The sequence below is a fragment of the Heteronotia binoei genome, chromosome 6 (genome assembly GCF_032191835.1).
Source record: "Heteronotia binoei isolate CCM8104 ecotype False Entrance Well chromosome 6, APGP_CSIRO_Hbin_v1, whole genome shotgun sequence".
Classification (NCBI taxonomy): domain Eukaryota; kingdom Metazoa; phylum Chordata; class Lepidosauria; order Squamata; family Gekkonidae; genus Heteronotia; species Heteronotia binoei.
In genome coordinates, this window is record NC_083228.1 from 76,235,376 (window position 1) to 76,255,078 (window position 19,703).

Here is a 19,703-nt window from a genome sequence, read left to right on the forward strand (position 1 = left end):
GCTGGCCTGAATCATTCTCCCTCAGTGGAGCACTGTTTTTAAAGTTGATAATTTTTTATGGCCCGCGAATGATGTTATAAATATCCATATGGCCCTTGGCAGAAAAAAGGTTCCCCACCCCTGCTCTATGCAGTTGGCTTCAACCGAATGCACAGTTAGCAGGAGATTCAACACAAGGTTGAATCAAACCAAAGTCTGACACCTGTTTGCCTCTTTCCAAGTAGCCCTCACTATCCTTTGGTTACAACCAAAGGAGGCTCTTTTGGGGAAGGCAGCTGCTATCTGAGTCACAACATAGCCCTGCCAGGGGTACTTTCAGTTGTGAAACTCCCTTCCCAGAGGACCACCTGTTGGTGGAGGCATGTTGGATCAGACCAAGGGAGGGGCTACCTAGTCTAGCATCCAGTTCTTAGCAGGAGAGAAGAAGAATGAGTTGGTGTTTATACCCTGCTTATCTCTATCTTAAGGAGTCTCAAAGTGGCATACACTCATCTTCCCTTCCTCTCCCCCACCCACACACATTCACCTTGTAAGGTAGGTGGGGCTGAGTGAGTTTGGAGAGAACCAGGACTGACTCCGGGTCACTCTGCTAACTGCATGTGGAAGAGGAGGAGGGAATCAAACCCGGTTCTCCAGGTTAGAGTCTGCTGCTCTGAACTACTATGCCATGTTGGTTCTCAGGAACTCCCAAGGAAAGCCATGAAGAAAAATACTCTCCCTTATTTGACATTTAAGAAACTGGTATTCACAGGTGCACTAACTTTGAATGTGGAGGTTCTGTTTAGCAGTTTTAGCTAACGGCAATTGTTCTATCATCTGTGAAATATAATGGTTCTTATTTTTATTTTTTATTTTAATCTAAACCAGTGACAGCAAAGTTAATTGTATGAAGAAGTACTTGATTCTATTCTTGTGATTTTTAATGGACACTGTATGGGTCTCTCAGCGTGCAATCACACAAGGAATCTGGTGTGGCAGTATCCTGACTTTGAAAAAGCCGGTATTCTTTGATGTGTATGGAGGCATTCAGACAGCCCCGCCCTGCTGCCAAGAGAGGTACAGGCCACACATGCACATGAGGAGCATTCAGACTACTCATGCACATGTGGGGTGCATGCATCGTGTTCCACAGCTATTTGGACAGCTGGGAAATATGCCTTACATACGCTTTAGAGATTTGCTACCAGGAAGTATCCGGTAGCTATTTAATCCAGTCCCAGCCTGTCCTAAAATGAGGTATGGACAGGCAAGACTTGAGAAGCAAATGTGTGCATGTGATACTGCAGATTAAATCTGGATGGGAGGCATGGCTAGGTCAGGCCAAATCTCTCATGTGATTACACCCTCAGAGAGCAATAATAAATCAAGGAAGGGGGGGGGGTTAACACTTGGATTCAGCCCCCTCTTTCCATTTGTCATGGATTCTAGACAGGCAATGGAAGGGAGTTGTTATTTTATACCATTCACCTAAGGTTGCCACCTCCAGGTTGATAGATTGCTGGAGATTTGTGGGTGGAATCTGGAAAGGGCATGTAGCCGCCCTGAGCCTGCTTCGGCGGGGAGGGCGGGATATAAATAAAATGATTGATTGATTGAAGAAGAAGATATTGGATTTATATCCCGCCCTCCACTCCGAAGAGTCTCAGAGCGGCTCACAATCTCCTTTACCTTCCTCCCCCACAACAGACACCCTGTGAGGTGGGTGGGGCTGGAGAGGGCTCTCACAGCAGCTGCCCTTTCAAGGACAACCTCTGCCAGAGCTATGGCTGACCCAAGGCCATTCCAGCAAGTGCAAGTGGAGGAGTGGGGAATCAAACCCGGTTCTCCCAGATAAGAGTCCGCACACTTAACCACTACACCAAACTGGCTCTCCAACTGATTGATTGAAGCATTTGAGCATTAAAGGGTGATGTGTATACTGGGGGGCATGATAACCTCTGGTCTGTTCTGAATTTACTGACAGTCTTTGAGTTCTAGTTTATGCAGAAGTAGAAAATATTTCTCCAGGTCCTTCTCTACATGGATCATTTTCATTAGGCCATTGTTCTGGTTGCTCTTTTCAAGGCCTTCCCTAACTCACTGAAGCCCTTTTTGTACTGGCTCCATCATAATAGTGCTTCATATTCCAAATGTGCCTGTGCTGTAGATCCAAGTGGAGTGTTTACAATAACTGATCATTCTGTTTTTGTCTCTGGCTCAGAATTTGTTTTCCTTCCTGTAGCTGCATGCTGAGTCAGCAATTTCATTGAGCTTTCCATCATGACTGCAGATCGCTATCTATATTGGTGCCACTATTTGGAGTGATTTTGTCACCTGCAGAGTTGGCTCACCCCTGATTCTGGATACTGGATGAAAAATAGCATCATTCCCAGTCTCCATCCGTAGCCCCTCCCCATTCCCTCCCCTTTATTTTATTTACTTCACATGATGTATCCCACTTTTCTACCCAATGAGGATCCACAGTGTTTTATAGCATTATTTCCGATTCCATTCCAGGGCCATCTGAAGCAATACTGATTCAGTGACTCACTATAAATTTAGACAGATCATGAGAGGGAGCACAGGAAGGGGTGAGCCGGTGCTTGGCTCTTATGGCCCTTTCTTATATGCCCAGGTAATGCCAATTGCCACTTTGGGGTCAGGAAGGAGTTTTCCTCCAGGCCAGATTGGCCTAGGGATCCTGGAGGGTTCCACCCCCCTTCCTTTGTGCATAGAGCAGGGGGTCACTGGGGGAGAAGGTAGTTGTGAATTTCCTCCGTTGGAGGGGTTGGACTAGATGACCCTTAAGGCACCTTCTAGCTCTGTTTCTATTTTATCTTCCCTGCTTGGCAAGGAAAGGAGTGGAATACAAATCTAATAAATCAATCCGTTCTCCACCAGCACCAAAGCCTGAGTGAAGGGTCACATGACTTGGGTTGACATTCTATAACCTCACTATTGCTCACCCCATGACTGGCTAGCTTCACTCCTACGCAGCATGCTCCACGCTAAACCCAATTGTCTCCTGGTCTTGCTTGGCTTGGACTAAGTGGATTTATGCTAACTACAGTCCTGGCTTATCTCTGGACTGAAAATTGGCTGGTAATGGGGGGCACATACTTTTTTTGCCTACAGTGCAAAAAAGCCTAGCACTGGCCCTGCATGTTATACATGTGAAGAAGTACTTGATTCTATTCTTGTGTCATACGATGTTGCAAAAAGTCATATAATGACTTCGTGAATTCATCCAGATTCAGCTGAATCCTGCTGTTGAAGAGATTTTCTCTACTGTAGGAATTACTCTCTGTTCTTTTGGGGTTTTTGTCACCTTTGTTTCACTTCTCAATACTTACATGCTGTGTGGATGACTGAAACAAAACATATGCATTCAGATCTCCAAACTAAAAACACACATACCTGTTTCCCCAAAACACAGTTCTCTTCCAAGCCCTTTGTCAGATTAGGAACAATTCAATCTCGGCATTAGTAGAAATCCCTACATTTACTGTGCCCAAATCTTCAGGATTACTTTTATTATACCTGGGAATTAGGAGGGAGAAACTTTCCAGTTGCTGGGAAATCCATAGAGGAAAATCCATCTGTTAGTTGTGGTTGAGATCATTAGCATGGGACAGAGGAGATATCACTTTTCAAAGGATACAATATGAGAAGTTCCAGAGGTGACACCTCCTGGGTTAGTTCCCTTTAGAGTATAGAACAGAGGAGACTTAAAAGCATTTTTATATTTGTTTTATATAGAAATATTCAGTTAGATACAAAGAGGCACTTCTACAATGCATTAAGTCCATGGTGCATGATTCGGGCTTTGCTTCTCCTAAGATCTTGTTGGTCAAATAAGATATAACAAGGAGCTGAATACTTTCTTTGTGTCCCCTCCCCACACTCTTATTAGGCAAAAATCTTAGTGTCTATTTTCAGAAGGGGGACTGACTGCCTATGCAATGGGAAATGGCTTAGAATCAGCCTGTAGCCATGCCACATCAGATTCACAAAGATAGAGCACTCTTACGGTGTTTCAGTTTCCAGTCAACTTTCACCTCTCTCCTCTCTCTGCTTTTACCTGTCTCTTCCATCTTGACTAGATCTATTGTGGTTATATACACATTCACACTCCTTACCTTACCTTTCCTTTCCTCAACTAAGTGGAGTCATCTTCTTCAAGTTTTCATTCAAGATCAGAGCTATGGGAGACAATATCCTAACAACTGTCTCCCATTCAGGAAACATCTATGGACAATAAGGAACATGAGCATTATTTTGTCATTGGTCCCATGCCCTGGTGAGAGACCCATTTGCAGTGCTCAAATAAGAAGGTAGCATTTTCAGTCTTAAAAATATCTTTGACTATGCACTCAGTAAAGAGCTGTCTTCTACTACAGTAGTCTTCAATCCATAATTTGAAACCTCCAGTCTGATCCTGAAGGGCAAGAGAGATTATCAGTATTTGACCAGGAGTACTGCTGGTTGGAATGAAGCATTTGGTGGGAACCCAGAAATGTGATTGGGGTCCCTGTTTCCCCCCTTTCCATGTTTGCATGACATCATACTTACATCATGGTGATGTTTTGCCAGCATAACTGTCAATGGGATACAAAAGTTTACAGTAGTCTTAAGTGAAATCATTGGGAACAAATCCAGTCAGGAAGAATCTCTGGCCCTGATAAAGGGATTTTACTCTTAGGACCTAAACTAGAAAGTGTGTATTTGCAATATTACTGTTTGCTGTATATGTAATTGCTGTTGACATAAGGCCAGATACATTTGTGGCCTTCCAAAAATTGTGTTATTCATTTTCAGATTGGAACATTACATTTTGGGTCCTATATGAATTGTTTATTGATTTACAAGTGTAACAAGGACTTTGTTGTATGTTGAAATTTTTACTATTTGACCTCTGAAGAAGGCCTCTGCAGGCCGAAATACATCGGGTTGTATGGTTCTTTCATGTGCATTTGTCACTTTGATGATTTTATAAGGTTTCATTTGGGCCCCTACAAGGTTTTATGTTTTTATAATAAGCACATATTCTTTTGTCTATGACTATTGATATTTTTAACTTTTGGCCCCTTACTAGTATTCTAAACTTCATTTGGAGGTTTTTGCTTGGTTGGTTTAGTTTATCTTCCCTCTCTTTGTGGTAGATCTGTGGTGAGGTCTCATTTCAAAATATTGTGAAGTGCTGTTTCCTATATCACAAATATGAAATTGCAGAGCTACAGAAGTGGGCAACTATGAGGCTAGAGCACCTTTCCTATAAGAATAGGCTGAAATAGTCTAGGGCTTTTCAGTTTAGAAAAAAAAAGGAGGATGTGACAGAAACTTATAAAACTATTCATAGGGTAGAAAAAATGGATAGGGAGAACTTTCCCTCTCTCTCCACAAATACTAGAACTCAAGGGCAACCACTGAAATTAATGGGCAATACATTCAGGATGAACAAAAGGAAATGCCTATTTACTCAAATGTGGAGTTTGCTTCAAGAGGATGTAATGATGGCCAAAGGCATGGATGGATTTAAAGTGGATTAGACAGATTCATAGAGGATGTCAGTGGTCGTGGTCAATACTGCCTCTAAGCTGCAGATTCTTGTGAGCTAAACTTCCACTCTGTGAGCTACTGGCATTAAAGTTGTGAGCTACTGCATAAATTACTTTGTTCTGGGGCCACTTTTCCTGAGCTAAGACAAAAATGTGTGAGCTGGAGGCTAAAATAATGTGATCATGCTGATTCAGCTTAGAGGGAACACTGATCTTGGTGATTAAAGGAAACTTCCATCTTCAGAGGGAATAAACCTCTGAATATCTTGTGCCAGAAGGAAGATGTTGGTCTTTGTGCCATGTTATTGGCCCTCCAGGGTAAGTATTTGGCCACTGTGTGCACAGAATGCTGTAGTAAATGGACTAGTGGTCTGATCGAGCAGAGCTCTTCTTATGTTGTTATGTTTTTAATCTGCCATTTATAATCAAACATAATGTAGTGCCTTTAGGGTACTACAGCCCTTCTGGAACTGGGAGCACTGAGGGGGCATTATCCCCACTGAAAAGAAGAGGGATAATATAGTTGCAGGCAAATCTAGAAAAACCTGCTGTGGTGATCCAGAAAGTCTAGTTGTATACATCTGTTCCACTTCTATAGTGAATATATATCTGGTAGAGGTAGTTCAAAGAAACTTGCTTGCCCATGGCTTCATTAGCATCTTTTTGAAATAAATTGCCCCTACTTTGCAATGTTCTTCATTCGCAGTGGAAAATTCATGGAAAGGCCTTTCTGGGCAGCCTTAATCAAACTGACAGATTCCTCTCCAGTGACTTTATTAATCCAGACTGAAGGAGGGACTCTAAACACCCCCTCAGGAAGGTGGAGGTGGGGGTAGGGAAGGAGAGCTGGGATCTTGTCTGTTGATGGACTTCTGAGGGCTCTGAAGGAGCTAATAAATAAACAGGAGCATTGCAAATGGATTGCTAGCTTTCTGCAACAATCACACTTGAACAAAGAAGGCAATATGCTGACATGAGGTTCTGTGAGCCCAACCTGATGCCTTCTCATTTAATAAAAGCAACAAGGCACAGTAATTACTAGAGTTCCAAATACCTGCCACAGTCAGACTGCCTGCTTGTCCTTTGGCTCTCTTATACTCAAATTCCCAATAATGTAAGGTTGCTTGCAGATCTCTCTGAGCTTGAAATTTAATTGAAATGGATAGTTAGTTGGTGATTTATAGTCTAATGGTGGGTGATGCTGACCTATCCAAGTGGATGCAAATTGCATTTCCCAATAGTGGATTGCTTGTTTCCAATCATACAGCTCATATAGTTAAATATCATTTGAGCTCTCTTCATATAGGCATGCAATCCCACTAAAGCCCTCAAGAGGAGCTTACATGGTGACTTAATAAATGGTAAAAAAGTTTTATTTTCCAAAGCAAATTTGTATCTGCTAACCACATTTAAATCTCATCCAGGGGAACAAAAAGCAAATTGCTTCTACTGTAAAGCGTTGATAGAAGGAGGAAACATTATTCATGCCACTGATCAGCTAATTTATAGAGACAGTTTCTTCCAGGATACTATGATTTCATATTCCTTTCATGTTGCTAGCTACAGAGATTAAGAACTTTGAAGGTACCATGTATTCACAATGAAAATACTTTATTGGTCCACCTGGAGGGGGTGGTGTGGCTTAACTCAGTTTCTAGAAAATGGTGAGCTGAGAGTATTGTTCTAAAAACTCTAAGGACCATGGATTACCACCTAAAACATCACAAAATAGTGTGCACTTGTGAAGATATTTTATTGGTATTCCTGATCAAATTGTTCCATTGAGCACTACCTTATTCATGTTTGCAGAATTACATCCACTGACTTTGGTGTTTGTATTAATTCGCGGGTGGTTAGCTGTCTTGAATATTAGATAGTGGCATTCCATGTTGAATAATATGAAAATTATGCAGACACATGAGGTCAGTTTTCACAATGTGTGTATATGACTGAGACTTGATTACAGATACACAACATCACAAGTTGAAATATGAAAAAGTCAAAATACTATTTTGATGTTGCATCAAAATTGTCCCTAAAATGTATATATACGTGAACAAGAGTAAATAGCCAAGATGGCCAGTGTTCCTTCCCTTTAAGTTTATAATTTGATATGTACTGCAATTTCTATGATATGTTTTAGATTTTGCTCTGTGATCCACCCTGAGCCCACTTGCGGAGAGGGTGGAATGTAAATTGAAATAAATAAAAAAGATTCAAGTGCATATAGTATGGGATTATTTCTAAACATTAATATAGTGCTTACAATGTGCAAAAAAGGAGAAACATAGTCCTTGAACAAAGATCTTACCTCCATAGTAGAATACCAGCATGGATAGATGGGGTGGGAGAAAGTAAGTGAGGGGCCAATGAACAATACAGTAAATATATTAGCAGAGAAACAGGTAAGATGGTGTACACTAAAGACATCTTGAAGATGAAATTAATGAGGGGAAAACAGAAGCTAGGGATTTCTCTAGGAAGGGAATGTATGACAGGAGGAAAAGTCAGAGAGACACAGTAATCTGGGTGCATATCTGGTCTCTCAATTTTCCAACTTGAGCTGCTAAATTTGAAGATTAATGAGACATTTACTCACTAAATGGATCAACCCCAAGTAATTGGAAACTTCAGTTAACTTTCAAACACATGGAAATGTAGCAAAATCAACAGTATGTTTCATCTGATGGAAGGCTGTAATTGCAAATAATGAGCATACATAACATAACCTATGTCAAGGAGAAAGATGATAATGTATTAATATAAATCTAATCTCTGTGTTAAACTAGTTAATTGTCATTCCCTCTCTCTAGAGAGCCCTTGGAATTATAATTCTATGATAGTCTGAGCAAAAAGACTTTCTGCTGAAAAGCAAGATATAAATGCTTAAAATAAATAAAGGAGAGAACTCACTGTTTTTTTCCCAGCATTTTCAGCAGCAACCTAAAGCACATAAACCCTTATCACCAATTTTTCCGCAAGAGTTTCAAATGTGTTCATCTATTCAGGAAGTGCTCCCTTACAATGAATTAGCTTAACGTTTTTTGGGGGCAGGCGGGCAGTGATCGCATATCCCGATCTGACTGGTTATATAGTGTCATCATGATGTTAGCTTCTTTACTGTGTGATCACTGATTGGCTAGTATGTGGCTAAACTATAGTGTGTTGAACTCACACTGATCTGGTTTTGTTTGGATCACATAGACAAATCGTATTAACAACATAGTGTTGTGATGACCTGATTAACTTTATTCTCAAAATTTGGCAGGGATCACCCTTTTGACCAGGGCTTTTTTTTTTCCTGAAAAGAGCCCTGCATGCGACTAATTCAGGACAATAGAGTAGGAATAATTTGGGGTGTGGTGAAACAAATGGTGGTAAATACGCAGGGGTCATTTTGTAGAAAAATAGGTGGTAGAACTCATCCAGGGATTGTTATGCAGCTGCACCTACTATTCAGTGGACAAGGTGGGAAAGAGGAGGTTGAACACTCAGAAAGGTTCAGGAGCTGTGCTCCTGTGAGCTCCCACTGAATCTGAGGCCTGTAAATAGGACTGATTATTTGCACAGGACAGGAATTTCGTTGGAAATATTTCCAGTGCCCTGGGACCTGAAAATGGAAACAGAAGAACATTTGGTATATCCCTAGCTCTGTGAGAGAGCACCTGCAAATTATTAAGAGATAATTCTCAGTACCTTTCTTATCTATAAATGCCAAATTCTTTGGAAGAAATTATAGTATTATGAAATACTATTAAATTAACAGAGTATAAAATAAAACTATACAGTTATATAACTAAGGTAGCATAAAATCAACAGAATTTGCACCAACGATTCGACCTCAGTATTTGTACCTTCCAGGATTCTTGGCCAGGAGCCATTGCAGCAACTGTTGCATAGCCTCTGGGCTGGACTAAGCAAGATCCAGGCTTCAGTCCAGTTTGCTGGTGCTGAGTAAGTCAGGAGGCTGTCAACACTACACTATACAGTGCTGCACAGCAGAATGGTGAATTTGGCAAGAAAACCAAGACCAATTTCACTTACTCTTTGTCTTTCTACAACAACGGTTAATTGTATTCCAAGGTACTAATATCCTCTGCCTCACTCTTCATTTATTATCTCTTTCTGTTCTTTTAAGAGCTTTTAAGTCTGGTGCTTCTTTCCAAAACAGGCAAAGCCAGAAAAGGGACTACAGAGTCTGACACCCCTAGAGACTTCTGTGAGTACCTTAGAAACTAACCAATTTCAATCCTATCCTAAACCCCAAAAGAAAAAAAAAGCAGCATGTGACCCAAAGATTCTACTAAATATTTTTGAAATGAGAGCCTTATTCATGCACAAAAAGGCCTTCCTGCTTTCATTTTGCTAAAATTTTGGGATGGATTTTTAAAATGTTTTAACCTGCTCCTTTGAAACACAGTTTCTGTCTGAGCATTTCCTGCATTCTGATGGAGAGGAATCATCTCCAATTATTTTGAAATGAGGGGAGTCACTCAGAGGATGCTCCAGTCAGGCTGCCACCCTACAGTCTAGCTCATTCAGTCCTAACTTACATGTTCATTTTTGTAATAACTGACAATAATTATCCAAGATTGGTCACAAGACAGCCATAAGAGTCTCAGTTCCTTGTCTCAGACATAATGGGCCTCATGCTGCCTTGGGTTTGTACCAGAGACCAGCCAGTTAGAGGAGCTTTGCATGCTGTTCCCCAGTCTACCTCCTGAGAGATCCAGTTATCCATCATAGCTATTTTTATGGAGGAGGGGAGGCTTTGACAGTCAGTCAGTGCTGTTGTCAACAGGTGTAAAATGTTATTAAAGAGCCTTCAGATGCAGCAAGGCTTAGCAGGGTGAGAATGGATGAGGCTTTGCAGTTAAATTTTGACAGGCACAGCCAAATGCATTAATTGCACTGATCAAGTCATAGATGGATTTAAATGGTCCTTTCAATCCTTTCTCCCATATCATCTTTTAAAAATAAAGGGTACAGCCATGAAGCACCAACAGACCTACTTAGATATTAATACTTTGTCCGCAATCTTAAGCATAGATATAAAGAGCAAGTTCCACTGACCTCTGTGGGATTCCTTCTACGCAAATATGCACTGAGTAAATCCATTTTAATTTTTTTTTGACCCACGCTACTCATGGCCATCATTATAGCCAAAACCATGCAAAGTAGTTAAAAGAGTCTGATCATGAAGTACACAGACATCTGGAAACTTTTTCATTTGGGATGGGACATCCTTCAAGATAACCACAGAAGAGAATGGAAAAATATTATTTTATGTATTTAGAAAATGTATGTGCCACTTCTCTAGAGACAAGCTTGAGGGGTCTTACAAACAAGATAACAAAACACCTGTGTGACATGGGCTATGAAAGATCAGACTGCATTGCACTGATGGATAAGAAATAGACAGAAAGAAGGAACTGGAGTAGCCCATACTTGTAGAGTCCTTACTAAACTGTTTGGCTGACGATCCCCAGTGTGGTACATGTGAGTACTGTGATATTCATCAGGGTGTTTCCTGGCTCCCAGTTGCTTCTTCCTCAGAGCCAAGAGCCAAGCCTAGCTTTCCTCTTCTTCACTGGAATAGAAAGTACTTGAAGACCCCAAAAGGTTTCACATTTGTGTCTGCAGGGAGCATTGTTCAGAAATGGCTGCCTCCATCATAGAAGGATGACTGACTTGGAACTTTTTTACGAACTCCCCATCATTTGTGGTGAGATAACCCCCATGATAGCCCCTCCCCACAATGGCAGCCATTTTGTTGTGGTGCTCACTGCCTATTCTCAAAATTCTGTATGTGCTCACAGTGGCAATGGTTGGGGCCCTGACATTTGAGAGACGAAAGGAAAGACCCATCTAACATAGAGTTGCTAACATTAAGATTCTTGTAATTCAAATAGCCCCATGGTGCAGAGGGGTACTGCAATCCAAGCTCTGCTCATGACCTGAGCGATCCCAGAGGGAGCTGGGTTCAGGTAGCCAGCACAAGATTGACTCAGCCTTCCATCCTTCTGAGGTCAGTAAAATGAGTACCCAGCTTGCTGGGGGTAAAGTGTAGATGACTGGGGAAGGCAAATCACCCCATAAGAAAGTCTGCTGTGAAAACATTGTGATGCAACATCACCCCAGAGTCGAAAACAACTGGTGATTGCACAGGGGACTACCTTTACCTTTTATTAAAATAGGACAGACAATAGTTACCAGAAATTTTTCCCTATGACTAGAAAGAATCCTGTTCTTAAAGACCCAGAAGTTAGAGACACAGAAAAAAATCTTAGATGTCCTACTTCTCCAGCTCTTTTTATACAGACAGATAAAAAATCTACAGACTGCAAAGAGAAAAATGCAATAACTTCAACCTATGAAAATTCTACCTCTGCATGAAATCCACTGATCCAATAAGCAGCATTTAACACACATAGTAATTCTAGTATCTATTTATCTTGTTTGGAGGTTCTAGTGGGGGAGGACTACTGTTGTATACCCTTGACCAAAGAATGATACACTCCTTCTATCTGGGATGGTCATCTTCTTCCACTGAGCATGCAGCTTTGGGAGGAACACACATGGAGCAGTGAGGGAGGTGAGGGACACCCACCTAGTCAGCCAGATCAGCTAAATCATCCCTGGCCATCAATGGGGTGACAGATGTTGCAGCCAGATTGCCCTCACTTCCTTGGTGATCTCCCATCCTAATACTTACCAGGGCCAACCCTGCCTAGGTTTCAAGATCTGATGAGATCAAACTAAATAGAAGTTTATAAATATTTTGCAAAAATATGCGATTTCTACTAATGGAAGGTTCCTAGACCTACCCCTTCCCAGGCACCCCTTTTCTTATTTGCAAAATCACATGGGCATCATGTTTGTACTTTTGGAAGAGCCATTGTCCTTTTAAAAGATCTAGTTGCTGGGTTGAAAAAAAGTATGGACCAATATCTTGTTTATGGCCTGCCTCATAAAGATTGGATACATGATCCCCCCTCTACCACTTGAAAAGTTGCTTGGATGTGGGTATCAAAGAAAGGAAAGACTCAGCTATGTCTATATGGAGTAATGTCCTTCTAAGTCCATTGAAGTCAATGTATTTAGAAGACTGCAAGTGGACTGCAAGTGGCCATTCCCCATCTCTTGCCAGTCCTGATACATGAAGCCTCCTTTTAGTCTGCTTTTAACTAACTATCACAATACTTTTAATAACAATAATAAATGGCAGAGAAAATATGCAAGTGAAGACCCCAAGAAACACTGCAAACAAAATTCTTTTAAAATCCTTCTTGCATCCCTAAATTGTAATTCAGAGATACAGTATAAATAATAAGGAGATGTTCTTCTGAAAGCACAGCCATTATAAACCAATCAGTATGCAGTTTGGTTTTGAGCCAATCTAAAGAGCTCTGCACTCCAATGAGACAATTGTGTTATTAGGACAGGTCAATCACATTGACATAAAGTTGTCAACAATCATGTTAGTTTTCCTTCTGTGATGGGACTGACTGAATCCCAAACTCTTCTTCCAAAAGCACATTAAATGAGTTTTACAATTGCATAAGCAACTAGTCCTGTCTTTATATCACAGGCCCAGAAAGTTATGTCACCAACACAAAAAAAGATAGAAGACTTTAGAAACATTATGCAAATACTTCCTCACAGTCTGAAGATATTTGTCAATTATAATGTCAAGGTCTGCCACATGCTTGGAAGAGAGGAACCAGAGTCAGATCAGTGAGTCAAGCTGAAGCAGGAAGCTGACCAGTCAAACAGAAGTACTGATAAGAGGAGTTTTATCCTTTCTTTCCTATTTGGTGATCACAAGTTATTGAAATAAACTAAGGGACTGTTGCTGCTGTTGTTATCATACTCGAAGGTGTGTAAAGCATACACTATCTCCACAAACTTGCAGCACCCATGTAAGATGGGCTGGTGTTATCACCTCATGTTGCAGGTAGGATAGCTGAACATGACAGTGATTTGCCTTAAGGTCAGCTTGTGAGGGGACGGCAGATATGCAGTTGGAACTGGTCTTCTTAATTCATTCTCTTAGAGTCATAGAGTTGGAAGGGACCTCCAGGTCTTAGGCATGAAGGTAAATGGTAATGTTTGGGATTAGCAGCAAAGTAATACATAGAGCTGAGGTCTCACAGCAGAGTATCAGGCAGACAAAACACAGATCTTGCTAAATCTAACCAGACCAGTGTGTAGTCAGGGCCTGGATGGGAGACTGCTTGCCAACCCAATATATGCTGCCTTGAATTTCTTGAAGGAAACAGGGAATACAAGATGACACAAACTAAGTCTTGATATACTGCCAGAAGAAGAGGAGTTGTGAACCTTTAAAAGATAAGCATGTACGGCCAGCCCATTGACTTCAATGGACTTAAAGGGGTCTTCCCACACTCTTTCATGCATTGCTGAATAGTTGGTTCAATATGGATGGCTCTTTGTACTGGAAGTAATACTGAAGGGTACAGAAATGCAGATCATCGCTGCATTCTGTTCAGTAGATGTGCATCATATCCACATTTTTTACCCATCCAGTTGTAAGTAAACTGCACTGTTAAGGCAGGATTGAGATGCAAGGCTTGCCCTGAAATGCTGGGCAACGCTGCCATAACACTGCAAAAAAGTCAGTTTCTCTGCCCTGCATTCAGAGTAAAGTTCATCAAATAGCTGCATCTGGTTGGCTTCCTGATACATCAAATTAGATACATGATCCCTGATTGCCTAGAATCCTGGTGAATGTGTGGGAGAAAGCCTTTAGAACTGAAATGCAAACAGCCTCATAAGACACTAACCCTGAGTCAACAAACAGCAGGAAAAACAAAAACACCCCGGCCTAGAAAGACCACTCTAATAGGGTTTTCCGCTTTTAGCACCAAAAATGGAACATTGGCTGACAGGCTACCGTCATTCTGTGGGTCAGGGGGATCAGCATAGGAGACAAGCCAGAGCAGACGTTGGTGCAGGCTGTCTGTTGGGTCCCTCCTTTTCAAGTTGTGGATGCACTTTGAAGGACAAGGAACGCCCTTTTCTCCACCTTTCTGGTGACTGGCATTCCATTCCACACTCCCACCTCCAGCCAAATCCCCCAGCAATAGCCTCTGGGCCAGCAATTAAAACCGGGTGGGAGGTGGGGAGAACCCTCTCGAAGCCGTCGTCAGCTTCCCTCCGAGTGTTTCTGCTCTTCCAAACCACAAGGCCTTGGGATGACGGAGCTGGCGCCAGCAGGTTCCCTAAAGAGTTCAGAAGTCAAGGACTTCAGGCAGGTAGGGGGCGGGAGGAGAGGGGGAAACTCGATCGCCTCTTGACAGCAGGGCCCTACAGGAAGGAAGGGAAGGGGAAGATCCTGGCAGACAAGAGAGGGAATCAGGTCCCTTCCCGCCCCCCCCCCGCCCCCCGACGGGATAAACAACCGGATGCAGCCGCTGCCAGGGCCGGGGGAAGCCTGTCTGTCTGGTTGTCCTGAATCCCTGTCTCTCACCTGAGTGCTCTTCCCGCTCTTTTCAGTGAGCAGGAGATGCCAGCCCGCCCCAGTGGTGCATGCCAGACAGAACTTCCCCAGGCTCGGCTTTTCCTGGCATGTGCACAGCTGATCCTGATGACAACCCTATTGCTTCAGAAACATGCGAATATCCCTTCCTTTTACGCAACTGGACTAGACGTTTTTGCGCGGCAACATGAGAGCTTAGTGAGTGCATTGAAGACCCGTGTACAATTGGTGTTAAAGTTTTATCTGGTTGTACGTGAAAGTGAAATGAAGATTTTTCTGGAAGTGGCCAGAGGCCTCGTCTGAGTTCTGCGACCTGCCTGGGAGGCTCAACACGAAACCACGTGGAGAAGTCATAAGCATGCATCTCCGTCGCCACTGAACACCACAGCCTTCCCCCGAACAGTTGATTTAGCACCCTGCCTCAATATTCAGACAGGTTCGGTATGCCTCTGTATTGACACCTCTATCTAATTTTACATTCATGTGTTCAGCACACTTATATCTCCTAAGTTATATCTCCCTTAAGTACCTAGGATTGTACCTAAGATACGCACACATTCTTCGAGCTGCTATCCCAAAATGTTTTATATACAACGGAACAGTCTTTCGAGTAAACAAGTAATAAATAAACTCACCCAACAAGTTAGTTTGCTGCAGAGTTCTGTGAAACTCGAAAGCCTGCATCGTTACATCAAATAACTTGATCGCATCACTTTACCTAGTAGTCGTCTCTTAGAACTCCTGCCCTGTCCACACAGTCAGCGGTGTAACTAAGCATAAGTTTGGATGCTTGCTCCGTCCTGGCGCAAAAAAGATCGCCACAGGGGACTCGCTTCGATTCCGGGTGTGTGGGAGCCCGCACTGTAAACGTCTGTCTCACCGAGGGGACTGCAAAACAAACTCAGCTGCTCAGATGCTAAAAGTTGTATTTGCTTAAAATATGTATACACTTGCCTTTCTCTTGACCAACTCCTGGCCCGTAGCCGATAACAACAATGTTTAAATAAGTAAGTATATAACGAAGGGGCGAAATGGGAGGGGAGGGAGGAAAACAAGAAAACGCTACCCAGAAATATTCTTTCCCTCATTTTTTCCTCTCCTACTGGTTGCTGAGTGAAAAAACTGCCAGTTGTGGACGCCGAATAAACGATGCTTGACACCGACGGTTATAGGAGGTTCTTTATAAATTGGAGCTGACACGGAACAAAACATCCTTGCAAATATTTATTCAGCACTTAAGAAGCCCTGATGGGGTGGGGGGGGGGGGAGTGTTTCCTCAGGACACTTGAGAATGCCCCGAAGAGTGCTTCTGATTCATTCAAGGGCCATGCTCCGTTTCCCAAGTGTGCGGGGAGGGGGGGAATCTGGGGAAGGGCGCTTTCCTGAACAGATGCTCTTTTCCCAATAATATCGTCTCGCCATCATTTAGCATCGGCCGAGCAAGAGACCATCTGGTGAAGTCCTGTTATTCTATAGCGGGAGGGGGGATGGTGGCAAAATGTAGAAGTGATGGCAGCAACTGGGAATTGAAGGACTTTAACAACTAGAAGTTTCGGGGGCGGGGGGGGCGGGTCTAAGGAAGAAAAGACTGGGATGGTAGGGCCACCAGGGTTAATATTTCCAATACTTAACAATATTTTCTAGCGTTCCCCAAATAGGCTGGAAATAGCCACAAATGTTGCGTGTTTCACATGTTCTAATGCCGCCCTCAAAAATTCAGACTTTTTGTCCCCTTGATATCCGTTACAGCCGACAATAAATTGCCTGCAGATCTAATAGGAACAGCCAAGGCTGATAATTTCAGGCTGATAAAGTTTCTTGCTTTAAATCGATTACGTAAATATTCAACATTCACCATGCAGTCGGAACTTGGATAAGACTTTAATGAAGTTGGTAGAGCGGAATTGTTCAAATAACACATTGGGTTGGTTTATTTAAAAGCATTGTTAAAAGGCATGCCTAAATGAAGAGAAGTAGTGAGAGTTTAAACGATGGCGTTTATACAATAAAAAAAGAATTTCCAATCATAACGAAATATTTAATCCTCCGAAGCATCAAATAGTATTGTCAGCCCTACAGTGCCTAGTTAAAACAAAAACCTACATTTCGAGCAGTTTAACGCAACCAACCTAAGAAATTAGACCTGTTTGTAACTCCAGGTTCTACCGCCTCCCCCCGATTCTTTTATATACGTTTTGTCTGAAGAAATCCGCCTGATTTCAACAAGATTTTAACATCCAAGAATCGAGGTCACAGTTATACCGGAAAAAAAACAACCTTTACCATGGATTAATGTTCGTAACAGAACTTTAACTAAATGCAGACTTCATAAACGTATCCCATACATATATAGGATAGCCACCTTTTTGTTCAAAGAGAAGCCTCTCTCCCACCTATCAATCTGCTGATTTCGTCTCACGATCTTCCAAAACTTTGGAGACTGACAGCGCAGAATCAACGTGACTCCTGGAACTAATGACTGTTTCCTGCTGTAACGGTGAAAGCCGAAGAAGACCGATGCCTCTGCACAGTCTGGCCCTCTGCGCGGGCTCGGCGTTTATTCCTGCTTGCAGGGTTTCCTTCCTCCAAAATTATTTCTCCAATCCGAAGCGTTGCCTGTAGGCGCGCGCATGCATGCCGCTGTTTCTGCTCGCTTACCTCCCCCCTCCCGGCAAGAGTTGCATGTTTATGCCTGGCTGATAATAGCTCCCGGCTCTAAATAAGCTCCCTGACCTGGTGGGGCTAGCATTGCTTTTTAATTATTTACCTGTTAGGGAAAGTGCTACTCCCCACCCCCGCGCCCTGTTTTTTGCGCTAATGGTCCCTGCTCCTTTGGGCTGACAAGCCTTCTAAATCTGGGCAGCATAACATTTCATTAAAGTTTAATGTCCGTCAATTGCCCGACATAAAAAATATAGACTCGGATCCCATCTAAAATATTAATACTTTAATGCTTGCTGTTAAATAAGCCAGGCCCCCGAGCGCCCCAAATCAATTCGCCATAATGCACTCCTCATTTGGCCACCAGCGAGGAGACATTTTTCTTACGCTGTTATTAACTTCTGTCAATTGCTCGCCCAATTAGTGCTGGCGAGAGGAGGGAAAGGCCTTGGAACGGGAAAAAGTCCTCTCGGTTCCTTGGAAAGGCAACACCGAAGCGCCCAACGCCCTGAACTTTGGGCTGCGGATTGGAGCTGCCTCTAAGTCATTGGCCACCATATGCCCGATGGACGGGTGGGTGGGTGGATGGATAGGTAGGTGGGTGGGTGGGTGCATTTGGTAGAAAGGAATTTCTGGTTTGTTCTTCTGTAGCGCCTCCACTGTCTCCAGAGAATAATGATATCAACTGTCTTCGAAACGCTTCTTATGCGTTATCTTGTTGTAACCGTTATCACAACCCTTTAAGGTAGGACAGTATTTTTATGCAAATAGGTGCCTAAGAATGAGAGACGGTCCATCTACTGAGTGCTTGGGAAGGGACATTTGAACCGGGCACTCTCGGCAGACAGGTCAGTCTGTCAACTAGACTGTAAAAGAATTAGTTGACAGAATCTTGGGATAGTAGAATTAATTTAGGACAAGAAGTGTAATTTGCGACTTCTTCTTCCTGTGCTGGGTTTCTACTTGAAAAGTTTCTACTACGTATAGGGATCCTTCAAAATCCCCCCCCCCCATCAGATACTGCTCCGTAGACTATTGCCTCCTGCTTCTATATGTATTGCTAAGGCAGAAGTGAGCAGCGCAGAAAGAGATTAGCAGTTTACAGCCTGATCCTGAACAGCGTCCTCGGAAGTAAATCCGATTAAGTTTAGCGGTTTAAAACTGATGAATCTGACCTTCCTGTTCTTTCTCTCCCCCTCTCGGTTAGGGATACTAGTGTCCTATAATTCACTAGTAATAGTGACTTATTATTACGACAGGGAAGGGGTTGCCAAGCGCTTTGCTAATTCATAATAGCTATAGGAATGATGCATTGCAATAGCAGGACACCAACAGGCAAACGCAGATTCGTTTAATATTTTCCATTTCAAATGCGCTGCAAAGGATTTCTAATGAGCCTCTCTAATTTCCTTCCAAACATTCTGAAAGATTAACAAGTCATGTTCAAAGGGCATTAACTTTTTCCACAGACCGCCGCCTTCAGAATCTGAGCTCGGAGAGAGAAGCGGATCCATTCTGCTAAGCCTCTGGAAAGAAGGGGGAGGGGAGAAGCGAGTCACTCTTTCTTCTCAGCATAACCTACTTCACAAGGGTGTTGTGAGGATTAAATGCAGAAGGGAAGGCAACGTACACCACCCTGAGCTCTCTGCAGGAAGAGCAGGAATCTGAGACAGGCGGACAGGAGCTGAACTGAAATGTTATGAAAATGTTAACCCAAAGCTCATCTGTGGAGTAACACGTGACACGAGTGGCAAAAATGGCCGTTTTAAGGCCATCAGTTCAATAGTGGGTGCCCCTTCTGCTGAGAGAGAGAGCGAGCGAGAGCCAGTCTACCTCCCAAACTGTTACCAGATACTCTTCAATGGTACCAGCTGAGTGTTTTGATGTTAGACCTCGATAGCTATTTTATCTTCTTGCAGCCTCTCGCTTGTTGACTTGCTTATTTAGCAGCCCCGATAGGACTTTTCCTTCGGCGTAATCAGTTATTTCAATCTGAAATACTG